Source organism: Centruroides sculpturatus, unplaced genomic scaffold, assembly GCF_000671375.1.
Source record: "Centruroides sculpturatus isolate CEXI.00-Female unplaced genomic scaffold, Cexi_2.0 scaffold399, whole genome shotgun sequence".
Classification (NCBI taxonomy): Eukaryota; Metazoa; Arthropoda; class Arachnida; order Scorpiones; family Buthidae; genus Centruroides; species Centruroides sculpturatus.
In genome coordinates this window covers 91,024-103,287 of record NW_019384665.1, presented here as the reverse complement: position 1 = coordinate 103,287, position 12,264 = coordinate 91,024, and the positions used below count along the sequence as shown (strand labels likewise).

The window sequence follows — 12,264 nt, the reverse complement described above, 5'->3', positions numbered from 1 at the left end:
ACAGTGGTGATATTCAGCGGGTTCGCACAGGTTCGGCCGAACCCGTTGTTAACATTTTCAAAGTTTTCAGAACCTTGTTAAACACATGTAACATTTCTCAATGGTTTGATTCTTTTAAAAATATTAAAATATACGTATTATACTCTGTAACACTACTAAACTAGAGGCTTCCGATGCACCATTTGAGCGAAAAAAAAATTGTTAAGGAAAAATTTTCTGTTAGCGAACCCTTTGTTAAATATTTCGAATGTCATCACTGCGTAAGCCTAAAAGTTTGACGATGGTGTTTGGAATGTCGAGCGTGATTCCACCGACTATCCAAACACCATTGTCAAACTTTTAGGCTTACGGGAAAGCGGCGCCGAACGTCACACGTACACGTTTACACGTTTAAAACGTGCGCCTCAACCTCTCTAATAACTCATAAATTTCTTTCCTCTGAACTGCTAAACTCCCGACATATTTAACTTTTAAACATTAATTAAAATATATTATTTTTAAAATAAAGCAGGAAAAAAAAATTATTAATTCTACGATATTTTCCAAGTAGTTTAAAGTAACATTAAATAGTTAACATTAAAAACCGTTACTTGTTTACTCCTTGGGAATTTGGGTGCTCCCAGTTCCCAGTATTTAAACGATAGGACCAACCAAGCAGAAACAAATCGACTAACCGTTCTTTTTCCCATTCCAGAGTCTTCCTTCGAAGTATTCGGATCGGCGTCTTGGTAAGTTCCATTCATTTTTTTTTTATCCAACGTCCAGTGTCGGATACGATCTTAGATAGATGGGAAAAGGGTTAGATATATCTTTAAAATAATATTAGAAAACGACAGTCGTTACAGGCATGGAGAACGTGTCAATCGAAATCCTAGCACAAGTGTTCGGCGAGAGGTTAGAAGGGGCAAAGGCAGGCATGGCCAACAGCGAGGCTGTTATACACGTTACGGAAATCCTCAAAGGATGTACTTAACAGACGAAAAAAAATCGGATATAACTGGCTGGATCGAACATAGTAATTTACAAAACTTATTAAAATATTTCCCAACGTATAAAGAATTATTTTTATTTAAAGGTGGATAGATTGAAAAAAAAAATCACGGGTTTCGAATGTTCACCGGGTGACAAGGACTGAGGTTAAGAAATCTATAAAACCGTGCGATTCAAGTTACAAAGGTTCTTGGATGCGTAGTGTTTCTCCTAGACGCGCGTGCTCCAGATGTTTGGAAAACAAAAGAAACTTATGAACTTGTGGAAACATCGTTCTCGGGGTGCCTCCTAGCGATTTACAGATTCGTCAGTTCGTCCAACGAGAAACCGCGATAAACGCCCCGGGGCCTACGGAGTATTTCACCGTCAGTGTCCATACACAAGTAACGAAGACAGAACTTTTCGAACTTTATTCGGACTTTTTCCGCGCGTTTTGTGGTTATACCTCGTCAATCAAGGAATTTGTAAGGAAATTTTTATGTTTAATAAACAGTTTACGATGGTAACCTGTCTCAGTGAATCCTAACACTCCCACACGACGGAGTTGACCGCTCGGCTGTCGGAAAACTCCTCACCCCAATCGGCTAACATCACACAGTGACACGCATTGCACGATAGGGGTACGATCCAGGCCTCGTTATTCCTAATACCAGTAGTCCGGTAAAAACACGAAAAGCCCAATCTTATCGAGCAATAATTAGAACATATTTTTTTATTCTATTCTATATTCTAAAATTAATGCTCGGTTAAACCGTAACTTCACTAGACTACATATTCACTCGGCACAAATAGACGGGCAAATCGAGTGGATAAACAAATTGTTTGGACTGTTAAAAGGAAAATCAGTGTTTATACTGGGATAAGTTTTTGTCGTTTCTCGTGTTAATAATTTACAGCAAATTGATTAACATACGTCATTTTATAATGAAAGTTAGATGTACCCCTTCCATTTACGCTCGTACCCCTAGGGATACGTGTACCCTCGGTTGAGAACCACTGTTCTAATTCTTCCGTAAAAGATATATCGCGAAATGTTTTCCGAGAGATCCCTTTCGGAGAAAAATTTGGGCCGAAAAAGTGCACCGAGAAAATAGGAAACCTACAAATAATTCTTGTTTGTGAAGTTAATTTTGAACCACAAATGTGGGAAAAACTGAGTTGATGGGAAGAAGAATTAAAGCGTAATGCCATTCCAACTTTGTTTTCATTTCACAAAAATTATTCACAGAAAACTAGCAAAAGGAAGATCCTCGACTGTTATAAAACAAGTAAAAAGTAACAAAACTTACTTCTCCAGTACGTACAGTACTACTCATACTACTGTTATACCATCAACAAATTTTGAAACATCTTCAACATTTATAGAAGAAACCACATTAGCCGAAGACATTTCTGTAAATCGTGATAGATTATCTAAAGAACATCCAAAAAGATATATTTATATTGCAACAGAAATTTAAAAAATATAAAAAACAACTATAAAGAAGATTACGCGAAAGAAATGTTAAATATGTAAACACTATCAGAACATTGAAATATAGAATTGGAATTTTGAAAAAAGGAAGTAGGAAAGGCTAAAGAATATAACGAATCGTATCGACTCTTATCATTAATTCCTAATAACGACCAAACATCTGCCACGAAAAGAAAAACCAAATTTATGAAATGGTCAAAGAAAACTATTCAAAAGCTTTGAAATTAAGATTTTCTAGCGGATACGAGGAGTTATTAAAACAAAAATATTCCATCACCTTCAATCAGGACTTTACAAAGACGATTACAAAATTTAAAATTTCAAGGTGGGATCCTAACACAAGTCGTTGAATTTTTAAAGATTAAAGCGAAATTATTCAAAAATGAGTGGGATAAAGATTGCGTCATTTCGTTAGATGAAATGACAATAATTCTTTGGAAAATGTTTGATAGCGGTACTAACATATATTGGCCATGTCGCTTTACCCGGACATTCTGGGACCGCGACTCACGTATTCGCGATTACGCTAGGGGGATTACTTTACGACGGAAACGAATCGTAGCTTACTATTTCACAAGTAACTCTGTAGACGGAAGTTTATACGAAAATATATTATTTGAAATAATTACTCGCGTCGGACAATTAGGTTTAAATGTTGTTAGCGTTACATCAGACACGGGGGATCGTCCGACAAAGCATTATGGAAAATATGGATTATCACAGCGGGTGGTGGCGGCGAAATAGTAAATTCCATAAAGCATTCTTTAAATTCGGATAAAAAGATTATCCGCTGGCAAATGTACCGTACAACATTTATTTAAAAATATAAAAATATCAGAAGAAACAAAAGAAAAATTCAATCTTCCAACCGATATATCATCGTCACGGCGTATAAACGAATCGCTAGAACAACAACGAAGGAGCTAGTTTGAAGTTTCAGTTAAATGCGACGGCAATAAGTCTTCCTCACTTTCAACAAATGAAAGTGAAACATCTACACGAGTCGTCAGTCGCGATATAAGCATATAAGCGGTGGATTAAGATTTTTTCAGAAGCGAATAAACCAGAATATTTAACAACCGCTCGGTTTGTCGCCGCTGTCGAAAAACGGTTTAGATTAGCAACATCGAGGCATCCACTTTTTGCTCTAAGTACGAATACATTACGGAAGTACGAGGATTCGATAACATTTACAAACAAATTTATTTTAAGAGAAATCTATTCGGAAACCTGGTCAAACCGAATCAATTTTAGATTGGCGACACGAATTTTTATTTAACAAACAATACCGTTTTTTACTAACATCGAGATTCACCCAGGACCGCTTAGAAAATTTATTTAGTTTAGCGCGTGCAAAACGAGCGACTTCAACCGCACTCCAGTTTAAGAACGATTTAAAATTAATTTCGGTATCTCAATATTTATTAAAAAATGTGTCAAAAGGGAGTTACGACGACGACAGAATTTGTGGATGTAATCGAAGAACCCGCATCAGAATATGACGAAGTTGTTATACCAGAAAATTTTGAAGCCGAAATTATGACCGTAAACAATGCCGAAATGAATTCATTATATAATATAGGCTAGCTGGTTATTTAATAACAAGTATAGAACAAACCTCGAAAACCCCGTAACAAATGTATTACATCAGTAGGAGCCGAAGAAAGTCTTCTATTAGAATATTCAAACTTAGTGGAAATTAAGAGTTTTTAAAATAATTATTACAAAAAACGTGGAATTTAACTTTTGATACGCGGAAGATATTTTCCACCAATATTATAATGTGGTGGAAAATCACAACATCGATATAAGAAAAATTTAACAAGTATATTAAAGACGACCGTATTCCAGATTGCCATAAATTAATAGAAAAAATTATGACAAGATTTATATCTTTTATGTTAAAAATAAAAAGCAAAAGAAAAATTAAAAATTGAAATCCATACGCGAGTAAATCCGCGAGTAAGCTACAAAATTAGCCATATTCTATCTCCCATATTCACCAACGCCAGTTTGATTATCGACGTAATAAAATTCATTTTTATTCGTAACGGTTCCATATTGTCCATTTAATAAATTTTTATATTTTATCCGCATAGCCTTTCGATCTCGATACGCTTTATTACTACCAACTTACGTAATCGTTACGCGTATATAAAAAGTAATTTAATAAAATTTTTTACATCATACGATATCGGAATGTAGATACAAATATAACATAATAATCGACTAAATAAAAATTATCCAAGTACTTCGATATAATAGCCTGGATGTTAAAAGTTTTACGTGGCGAAATAAAATAACGCACGAAAGAAATACATCGTTACTCCGGCGAGCGTAAGAACAAACTACCGCCACTATTTTATTTAAAGAAAAAATGGATAGTTTTTACAGTATAAAGACGTCCCGTCTTTATACTGTAAAAACTATCCATTTTTTCTTTAAATAAAAATACAAAAAACTATTAATAAAACCCTCGAAAGCTTTCCCGGGAGAGAGGATAGGCCCAGCCTTACGTTTGCGCGTAGCGTAAGCGCGCGTACGTTGTACATTCCAACATTAAATCCTGTCAAATTAGTAAATACGGTAATAGTTTCGACGATGACGGTGGCCGATAATCTAGGTACTGGAGTGGTGGCAATAAATGCGCGCCGCCTAAGGAAATTGAAAAATATCCGTAACGTTATTTCTAGGTGGCGTACGCGTTTCAGAGTAATTAGTAGGGTTTCTCATTTCCCGGGATCGAATTAAATATTTTTAAAATATATCGTTTGATTTCGACATATTTTGCATAATTATTTTTCATTTTTTAAAGTAATTTAATACGTTCCGTAACCTCCAAACCGTATTAATAATGCCGTGTAAGATATACAGTCGACCCCCCTATAACACTGTTGATAATTTCGTTTTATACGAATTCCAACAGTTTTATAGGGGTTGACTGTATATTGAAAATTACCTCCGAATTCCGTAGAAATTTTCACAAATAGAAAAAAATTATTAAACTTTGCTGGAAACTGCAAACAACAACAAATGCTTTGAATCGAGTTGAAAATTTAAAAGAAATAAACTTAGATCAAACTTTTGACTTAAAAGGTAATTTTCGTTCTTTAAATAAAACGTAATACAAAATATTATTGTAAATTTTATAATACGAGTAAGATTTTAAAAACCAAAGACGGTCGCTACTCCGATTCATATTTTAGTAATGAAAAGTCCCACTACCGATGAAGCCCCTTCCGATTCGATCGATGCGAGTGGAATCGTGTTTAACGCATTTAAGAGAAGACAAATATTGTGTGTTTTTTCGCCCGTAGCCCGGAAGATTTCTAGTTCGTTTTCGAGATTGTAGTACTGCACTTCTTTCGCTCTCTACTATTCTTAATTTGTCTACCTCGACCGCTTTAATAGAAACATCGAGCTTATAGCTCGATAATTCGGCAGTTCTTTTGTCTTTAATAATCGGATTTATGGAGAAAAACGTCGTACTCGCCGACTTCGTACTCGTTTGTATCCTGGCCCAATTTGCGCGACCCGGCGTTACGCGGTTAAAAATTAAGACGGCGTAAGCGCGATTATTGCAGATATTACGGGTTCCGACCAGTAAAGAATTTTCGCAGTCCCGCCATAAATAAGCTACCGATTATCGACCGTTTGTGACGCGCCATAACGCCATAGTTTGCGCTACTAAGGAGGCGATGCATTATTTAACTACAGTTTTCATTTTATTTAAGACTAGCAGACCCCGCCACGCCTTCTTGTGACTCAAAATGTATCTATTATAAATGTATAACACTTCCTCCGTGGGGGAAAATTTTTCGAAAAATTTTTTCTTAGTGTACATTCTGTTTACGTACCCTCTTAAAACGCAATCAAAAACGCAAAAAACCGCATCTAAAATAGTATAAATAAAAGCATAGTTCTTTACGGTAAGCCTTCCCCGTAAGGCTTACCGTAAAGAACTGTCCATCTCCCATGTTTAACGGAATAATATATCGCCTATGTCCACCCTGAACTTCCATTCCAAATATTGGTGAAAGAATTTTTGAAATCGGATGAATAGTTTCGGAGATTACCTGCTGCATACAAACTAACATACATACAAACATTACCTCTTTATAATATTAGTATAGACGAGAACGGGTAGTTAGAGACTTAGCAATTGTAGAAATAATAGACTGGATGAGACAATCAAGATTACACCAAATATAAATGAGGAAAAGGTAAGCTGTCCTGTCAGGCAACCGGCCACGCTACAGACTGTAAAAAAGTGATTTTACCAGCACTTGTAGAAAGCTCATTATGTATCTGTCAAAAAATTTGTTAATTGCTGCAAATTTCAAATACACCCTAAAATGTGGTTTAAATTTAGGCGTTGAAATTCGAGCCAAGCCAGTATTTCACAAAGAACGTAAAATACAAAGATTCAAAATTTAAAAAAAATTACGAGTTCCGAACGAATGTTAGAACATGGAAGACGTTTTCGTTGAAAGGTACTGTACTGTACAATACAGTCGACCCCCCTATAACACTGTTGATAATTTCGTTTTATACGAATTCCAACAGTTTTATAGGGGGTTGACTGTATATTGAAAATTACCTTCGAATTCCGTAGAAATTTTCACAAATAGAAAAAATTTATTAAACTTTGCTGGAAACTGCATACAACAATAACAACAATAACAACAACAACAACAACCAAACAACAACAAATGCTTTGAATCGAGTTGAAAATTTAAAAGAAATAAACTTAGATCAAACTTTTGACTTAAAAGGTAATTTTCGTTCTTTAAATAAAACGTAATACAAAATATTATTGTAAATTTTATAATACGAGTAAGATTTTAAAAACCAAAGACGGTCGCTACTCCGATTCATATTTTAGTAATGAAAAGTCCCACTACCGATGAAGCCCCTTCCGATTCGATCGATGCGAGTGGAATCGTGTTTAACGCATTTAAGAGAAGACAAATATTGTGTGTTTTTTCGCCCGTAGCCCGGAAGATTTCTAGTTCGTTTTCGAGATTGTAGTACTGTACTTCTTTCGCTCTCTACTATTCTTAATTTGTCTACCTCGACCGCTTTAATAGAAACATCGAGCTTATAGCTCGATAATTCGGCAGTTCTTTTGTCTTTAATAATCGGATTTATGGAGAAAAACGTCGTACTCGCCGACTTCGTACTCGTTTGTATCCTGGCCCAATTTGCGCGACCCGGCGTTACGCGGTTAAAAATTAAGACGGCGTAAGCGCGATTATTGCAGATATTACGGGTTCCGACCAGTAAAGAATTTTCGCAGTCCCGCCATAAATAAGCTACCGATTATCGACCGTTTGTGACGCGCCATAACGCCATAGTTTGCGCTACTAAGGAGGCGATGCATTATTTAACTACAGTTTTCATTTTATTTAAGACTAGCAGACCCCGCCACGCCTTCTTGTGACTCAAAATGTATCTATTATAAATGTATAACACTTCCTCCGTGGGGGAAAATTTTTCGAAAAATTTTTTCTTAGTGTACATTCTGTTTACGTACCCTCTTAAAACGCAATCAAAAACGCAAAAAACCGCATCTAAAATAGTATAAATAAAAGCATAGTTCTTTACGGTAAGCCTTCCCCGTAAGGCTTACCGTAAAGAACTGTCCATCTCCCATGTTTAACGGAATAATATATCGCCTATGTCCACCCTGAAGTTCCATTCCAAATATTGGTGAAAGAATTTTTGAAATCGGATGAATAGTTTCGGAGATTACCTGCTGCATACAAACTAACANGCAACGGCGTAGTCGAACGGTGCACACTCGGTAAGTAATCCTATAATTTTTTGTTTATAGCATAGTTTATACAGATTATTCCCAAAAAATTATACGTGTTTTGGAATGTTGAGTGGAGTCTAGAATCGGTTAATTTTATAGAAGAAAACCTTTCAAACAGCCTTAGTCCGTAAACTTCCCACCTATCCGGCTGCGATTGGCTCATGTATTTAATCATTCCAACAACGTAAAATTCGATTAACGTGGAACGTATCTAAGCGTTATAGGGGGGTCTACTGTATATAATACAAAATACCGTATATATATAAACAAACCATTGGGAATAAATGTAAAAGGGTTAATTTAACTATGACTAAATAAGTTAGATATTCATTTCCAGCGAATGGCGAAACTTCTTGGCGCGACTCCAGTGATTTTACAATAACAGGTATACCGAAAGACAGAGAAATTTACACAAATACGAGAATCATTTGGAATATTTCGTATAATCCAGCAAAGCTTAACTCGAGACTTTAGACAAAACTTAAATACGAGTAAACTCGGAAAGAAGGAATTATACAATTTGTATAATTTTAATTAAAATTGTGAACGAAGACGTAACTATAAGATAGCCAACTAAATTTAAGAATATGAAAGGAAATTATACAAATTTCACATCTTAAAATATACCGAATGTATATTTTAACATTTGTAATCGCCCACCATTTATGCTAATAAAGATTAATAATACTACAAAATAATTTGATAAAATCATACAAAAGAAGCGGATAACTGCGTAACATATTTAACCAAAAACTTTCTTCAGTTGGAATATCAAACTTAAAAAGAACATTGGAAAAACATGTTAAACGCGACGGAGATAATTTAAATCCAAAAACATCCGAAAGGTAAAAAATAACAATTTGGACCACGCTAAGAAAAATTTGACTGTCGCGCAGTAGGGCCAAATACATCAATTTTTGACAAACATTTTAACATATTTTGCTATTAGTCTCTGGCGAATCTTTACAGTTATCGCTACCAGATTTTCTATACGGATTTATATAGAAAAACTAATGTCCGGTTGCGATAACAATCCCGAAACGTCCTTATCAAACTTTTTTTTTGTTTACTTCTTCTCTTTTTAAAAGCAGTCCGATATTTTGGCTGCCGGTGATGGTGTTATACGAGTTACGGTACTTCTTTTATCACTTTACCCGCGGAACGCAAGCTGGTCGAGCCGTAAATGACAACTCTTTGGGAATATGTTTCATTTTCTATCGATGGATCTTCCGAGTCGTTCCAGCTTTTCGGATGTCCGTATAATCGAAGCACTAACTTCTACGCTTCGCTATTCGTGGCGGCACTCAATTATTGATGTTCGCTACACTCGGGTTTTCTTTTAGAGACTTCGGGGGACTACGGCCTCGCAGTCTGAAGAGTGAACGCGTAGAGGGTACTGTAGCCATATGTACTGTACAGTACGCCATTCGGAGGGATCCTACCTTTCTCTACTATCGTCTCTCTCCTCCTCCTTCCCCACAACTTTCCCTTATCCTCTTTTCTGTCGGCTAAACGTGTCGTGTTCGGCCGATATCTTTCTTGTATGTATAGCGACAACGTAGTTTGAAAACCGATACGTGTCTGTAGCCAGATTTCCTTATAAATTAGGAATCCGTCTTATTTCCCGCTAGCCTATGGCAATAGGCTAGCGGGAAATAAGACCTTTTCTTAAAATCAGACAGAAAAAATGAGGTTTTTAAGCGTAGATCGGAGGAAAGATGGCCGGGACAATTTTTACGTTTTTCGAGAAATTTGGTTTTCCAATTGCGCGAAACAGTATTGCCTCTGTTTGAAATAAGGTTTTTCTCGAAAGAGATGCTCGTCGAACACTTATTATTTTTCATTCAACATAGTCAATACCGAAAAACAAAATACGTGGTATTTACGATAAACTTGGAACGAGCAGCTGGCTTCTAGAACAGTTCATAAAGAAACATTTTCACCCAAAATTACAAAGACGATACGTTGTCTATTGAAATAAACGTTTACCGCACTTACGGAACGGATCATTTTTAAATAACTTAAATTATTATTACTCGAAATATCACAAACGTAATCGGAGATTATCGATTTACCCGTGGGTAATAAATCGCGTTAACAGCAAATAAAAGCCTATAAGTGCCAAAGAATAACTTTAGATAAAAGACATTTGGTTTCAATTTACTTTCACTCCACACGCGTAAGCGCAAAAGCAGAGAAGTTTCGACCACCTTTTAACGATTTCTGTCGACTTTCACTATACAAGTCCCCACTGTGTCGTTCAAATTGTCATAATTTTTTACTTAGCCAAACAGAAGTAAAACAGTCCGCCATCAATTGTTTTTGGTTAACGAGACCCGAGACAACATACACCGAACGCTTTCGATAACAAGCCAACATTAGTTGTATATTATGCCGCTACGGCAAACGGGACTCGATTCGTGGTGTATTCCGCTGGGTTACAAATTACCTACGCTTTATTCGTAATTTCTATTAGTTAAAAATGAAAATAAGTTAAATTTTTAAATTACTTGCGATTTTTTTCATACGCAACGTTAGCCTTTTCGCCGAATCCGAAGAGTAAAATATCACGTTTATCATTTGTTTATCTTACCGTCAACGTTGTATAACTCGTTATACGTTAACTATTCAGCCCACGCGGCTACGCCGGCTGTCTGCGAGGTCCTAGAATATTCTAGGACCTCGGGACGGGAGGGGTACGCGACGTTATAGTTTTAGGGGGGTGCGGGGTTCTCACCCACGCCAGCGCGCGGCTAGGCACCCCGCGTGGAAAATTGGCAATAGTACTGGTTCGGGAGAAGAACACTTTCGGTCGGTAGAAGTTAATGCATTTATTATAGGCATAGGCCGCCGCGTCTATAGCGCGGCTGGCAACGCGACCGGAACAGACGCCCTCGGTTTCCATATTTTGAGGCGAAGGTCTGGCAAAAGGTGACGCGTCGGCTTTTATTCTTTGCCGAAAAATATCGTTAGAACGTCCGACCAACGCGCCGGTCTCTGTTAAACGGAGCATCCGGACAGACCGTAGGCCAATTTCGCCATAGTCACACGTTTTTTTCTCCCACGAACACGTCGTAGGACTCCGTTACGGTCACATCCGGAATGCAAATCTAATTATATTCCGACCGCAAAACACTAATTCTAATCGTTTGGCATCTCCATTACCGCCGAGTGTCGTTGGAGGGAGACCGAAGATACGTCTGAACTAAAAAAAAAAAACGAGATTAAATGAATTTTCTCACCGGTTGCCGCTCGTACTCCGGAGGAATGTCGGTTCGGTCCCATTCCACTTCAAATGCTTGGTCGGTTTACGTAATTTTTCGCACAATGAGAAACACTCGAACACAAAGCCAGACGATCTTCCAAGTTCCGCTTCCGCAGCGACACCTGTTCGTTCCCTCTTCGTTCCGCAATTAAATGTTTTAATCGACTAAATTTATTTTTTGTCGACAATTTGCATAAAAACGTCTCGTAGAACGAATAATACTTTTTAAATCCCCGATTTGCGTCGAAGGCATTATATCGAGGCATCCGTTGGAGTTTTATTAATTAAACTAGCAGACCCCGCCACGCGTTGTTGTGGCTCAAAATATATCTATTAAAAATGTATAACACTTCCCCCGTGAGGGGGGGAGTATTTTTCAAAAAATCCCTTCTTATTTGATGTTCTCTTGACATACCCTATTAAAACTTTATAACACTTCCCCCGTGAGGGGGAATTTTTCAAAAAATTTCTTCTTACTTGTTAGTGTATATTCTGTTGACGTACCCTATTAAAACGCAAAAAACCGCATCTAAAATAGTATAAATAGAAGCAGAGTTCTTTACGGTGAGCCTTAATCCTAACCATCTCCCTTCAGTGGGGGGGGGGAATTTCGACACGTATATTATATAAAAACACGTGCGTATTCGAATGCAGCGTTGTGTGAAAATTTCAAAGGAATCGGTAGGAACGAACGAACATTACATTTTTATTTATATA

The 12,264-nt window shown here is 36.8% G+C and overlaps 1 protein-coding gene across 1 annotated transcript in view; it reads right to left on the bottom strand.

The window, feature by feature from the left end:
* LOC111626632 (prisilkin-39-like) overlaps positions 1 to 11,673 on the bottom strand; it is a 29,057-nt gene extending 17,384 nt beyond the window's left edge. The window contains exon 1 of the mRNA XM_023370078.1: positions 11,525 to 11,673. The gene's annotated coding sequence lies outside the window, so the exon portion shown is untranslated. The remainder of the gene's footprint in view (positions 1 to 11,524) is intronic.
* Positions 11,674 to 12,264: the final 591 nt, after the last annotated feature.